Consider the following 4,251-nt stretch of genomic DNA (forward strand, 5'->3'; position numbering starts at 1 on the left):
AAAAACAGGAGCACCTGAGTGGCTCAGTCAGTCGAGCATCCTACCCTTTATCTCAGCTCAAGTCTTCAAGCCCTGCATTACATAAAAAAGAAAAGAAAAGAAGAACTCAAATCATAGCATTGGTTTCAATGAGTAAAGGTGATAAATATTCCAGTTGTGATTCTCAGCCACCAAGCCAAAGTAGGAGGAAGAAGCTGGGTCTCTCAGGGAAGCTGGGGGTTTCCATGTCCTTTATCTACATTTTGCCCTGGCAAAGGGGTCAGCCTGGGGCAACTTTCAGATAACCAAGGGGAATTCAGAAGGCAAGGATGCTTTTCTGCCTGATGTTCAGGGCTCCGGAATGAGCTTGCCTATTTGGCCACCCATCACCCCATCCATAAAAAGTGAAATCACATTCAAAATACAGTAAGGCACGATACCGTAGAAGGAAGGATGGCCATGGGTGGTTAGTTTTCCCCTTTTTAGTTACCACGTGGCAGAGACAAGAGCCAGAAATTCCCATATGGCTCTATGATGAATAGGGGGAAGTAGCAGATTGGGAAGCTAGGAGGAGCATTAAGGTAGGGACCATGTGACCCTTCCAGATATGTAGATATAATAGATATATTGTGTCTTTTTAATAATGATTGAGTTGGCCAGTGGATCTGTTTCCACAGACTCTGTTTGATTACCCCGTGCCTCTAGTTCACAGGATAACTAGATGCTCAAGAAATATTTCCAGTTAATACAATTTTTATTTACTAGTAAAAAATTTCATTTCTTCCTATCCCATGGGAAATATATATCAGATTTAAACAAAGCATATCAATTTCAAAGGTTATCAAATTATTAGCTGCCTTAGACCATGTCCATTCTGGCTCTGGCATGAATTAAAGGTTGTTACTATCAGTAGGACTTTTAAAAATGTAGTTAGACAATGGTTACGTGTAATTAAAGGCCTCTTCGACACGGTATGCTGTATTACCCACCCCCTCCTGTATGTCATGTCAATCCAAATGTTCAGGTGTTCACTTAGATTGCAGCACAGTAGTACCGCGGCCCCCTCCCAGCTCTCATGCATGTTGTGTTCTGACAATTCCATTTTCTCCCCCTCTCCTTCCCCACTTCTCCACGACAGCCGCTCTCAGCCGATCTCACACACTCATGTGCTGGCCAAATCCCACAGCCTTTCATTCAGTGCACACCTTGGCTGTGCCCATTTACAAACTGTGCCTCTAATTCTGAAAAGAGCCAGTGTAGTTGGTCAAGGATGGTGCATTGAGCCTTTCTTGGCATGTCCATGAACTCCATCTGGTCCCAAATCCTACCCTGCACTCCCAACTGTGAGGCTCTGATCTGTATCTGAACCTACACCCTTTCAATTACTGTATTCATGTTCTATTGCTGCCAGAACAAAGTACTGCAAACTTGGGGTGGAAACAATACAAATTTTTAATCTCACAGTTCTGGAAAAAGCTGTGGGCTAAAATCCAGGTGTTGGTAGGGCTACTGCTTCTGGAGGCTCAGAGGAGAATCCATCTCCCATCGTTCTGAGTTTCTAGAGAGCACAGCATTCATTCCTTGGCTCCTGGCCCCCTTCTCCATCTTCAAAGTCAGTAGTAGTGAGCTGAGTCCCTTCATGCTTCAAATCCCTCCTGCCCACCTTTCCTGGGTTCCCATCATTCTCTATCACTGCAGCTGGGAAAGGCTCTCTACTTTTAAAGATGTGATTAGCTTGGGCTCATCAGGATTCTAAAAAATCTATCTCGAGAGACTGAGTCTTAACCCCATCTTAAAAGTCCGCTTCACCATGTGAGACAACATCTTCATAGGTTCTGAGGATCAGTTGTGGATATCTATGGTGGCTATTTTCCTGCCCACCAGGATGACTAGTACCTCTATCTTTTATATGCTTGTTCTCTGACAGGTCTTCTCAGGTTGTTTCAGTCTCTGACTTGTGACAAGGATGGTACAAAGGCTTCATGGTGCTAATGATAGGATACAGTCCTCCTCTTCATTCACTAATATTTCTTAAATGTTGTAGAAGTTGATTAATGAGTGCACAGATAAATTCGTGGATGACACATGGAAGGATAGATGGATGAAAGCAATTTTTAGTAAAAACCTATTTTCCTTTAACTATAATTTTGACTGCTCTCACCTACAATATTTCACTTATTTGTACAGGTAGGTCTTATGTTTTTGCAGGTGAGGAAATTAAAGTTCCGAGTTTTAAGTTGACAGAGTCATGTAGCTTACTTCTTGTGATAAGGGTAAGTCATTTGGGTGCCTAACCCTAAATCCAGATGGAACTACCCTTTTTATAAATGCACAATTCAGTTTTTCTTTTTTTACCCTAGACTACCAGAAATCAATGGAAAATATCCCAGGTTTTCTGGCTGGACTTTGGCACGGAAAAGATTAAAAGGAAAGATGAATAGTACAATGGTAACTTGCTGTAGACACAAAGAAATGGAAGAATGATTTTTAAGCATTGCTATGGATTATTGTTTATAGTTATTATTGATGTGGTAGGAAAATAAAATGTCTTATTATCCTTATCTCACATTTATTGAGGCTTATGATGCTTCAGTATCTCTGCTTAAGAATTTATAAGAATTATCTCATTTAATTTCCTAAAACACAGCAAGATAGAATCTGTTACCATTCTATTTTGGAAAGAAAAAATTGAAGCATAAGGAGGTTAAGCAACTTGCCTGTATTCACACAAAATGTCAGTAGCTGATCCAGGAAGCCAACTCAGATCTGTTATGGTCCTGTGGCCAGTGCTTTTTACAACCCTGTTGTATCTTATCAAAATAAATGCATGATACGAAAAAACATAGTGAATTCTCATTAGATATAATAGTAATATATTTTCTTGTACACTATCAAAATGATTTTTACAAAAAAAGAAAACTCTTTATTAAGTTGTTTCCAAATACCTTATGTTGTTACATCATAAGGAATTTCAATCATTCTCCTTTATGTTATGTTTTCCTTTCAATGATTTTGCCATTTATGGATATTCATTCCCAAAGACACCAGCCTCCTCCTTTTGGAGCAGCTATCAAAACATTAATCAATATTTATATAACACCAAACCATTAAAAAAGAATCCTGGCCCTTGGGGTGAACAATGAGAAGGTGCCAAGCTGGAAAAGCCCAGGGAAAAAGCTCAGGGCATATGTGGCTTGTAGAGCAATTATCTTTGTATCAGATAGCTATTCAAGGATTGAAAGAGAAAAAGGGCTTGAGGGAAATTTCAGGAAAAGAAAATTGTTCCATGCTCAAAGTTTTCCAAGTAAAAAGTAGAGAGAGTAACAGAAGAGAGTTCTGTACAACAGCACATGTGCTGTTCCCGTAGGCTCTAGATCATCCCAGAGTCTGGGCAGGGGAACAACAGTACCACATCTCCTGGGCTGGAAATCCCCATCAGCAGATACATCATGCTCTGCTGCAAATGCATGAGTGTCCTCAGTTGCTCCCCGTCAGAGTACTGCTTTGAGAAGTCTCTGCATTGCCATTTTTTGTTATATTTCAGGCAAAGAATGATAACATTTGCTTTTGTTATTTACCATTTACATTCAGTCTTTCCCCCCAGAGTAGATCCCACTAGAAATGAGCCTATGGTTCTTAATTCCTCTTAATTCAAATCCTTGTATGCATCCTTTTGTGTCACTTCAGAGTGACCATCCAAAACACCATACTGGATGTGCCTGTGAGAGTTAAGATCTACAGACCAACAGAAAACACTTGCCATTGTCAATGACAATAGCAATGGTCTTGAAAGTAATGTTTCTATGAAAAAAGCCATGCAACATCAGTCGATGCAGGAATCTTTTATGCAGACCCTTGGTTTACTCTCTTACTACCTGGGTCCCCATCCTTCACTTACCTGCTGACTGGAAGCCTCAGGTCTGCAGCCCCTTAGAGAACACCGTGAGGCTATTCTACCTTCAAAACCCACCCAATTCTCATCCTGGGAACGTTATTGAGGCCTCTCCTTTGCAGGTGAGCTTCTCTGCGGCAAGCCCTGGCCCTGACCTTCACTAGGACCTTATCTATTACTATCTCATTCCATTTCCCTCCTCTGCTGCCAGTATGGTGGACTCTCAGAAGGAATTAAAAGTAAAAGCATGTGCCTGGTCTCTCATTTTAAATCATATTCCCTTGCCTTTAGAGTTGAACTTCAGTTTTATAATTTCCATTAGAGATCAATCTAGATCTAGCTCTCTCATAATTCCAGAGGAGAAAGGAAAAAGATTTCCA

The sequence above is a fragment of the Canis lupus genome, chromosome 28 (genome assembly GCF_048164855.1).
Source record: "Canis lupus baileyi chromosome 28, mCanLup2.hap1, whole genome shotgun sequence".
NCBI classification, from domain to species: Eukaryota; Metazoa; Chordata; class Mammalia; order Carnivora; family Canidae; genus Canis; species Canis lupus.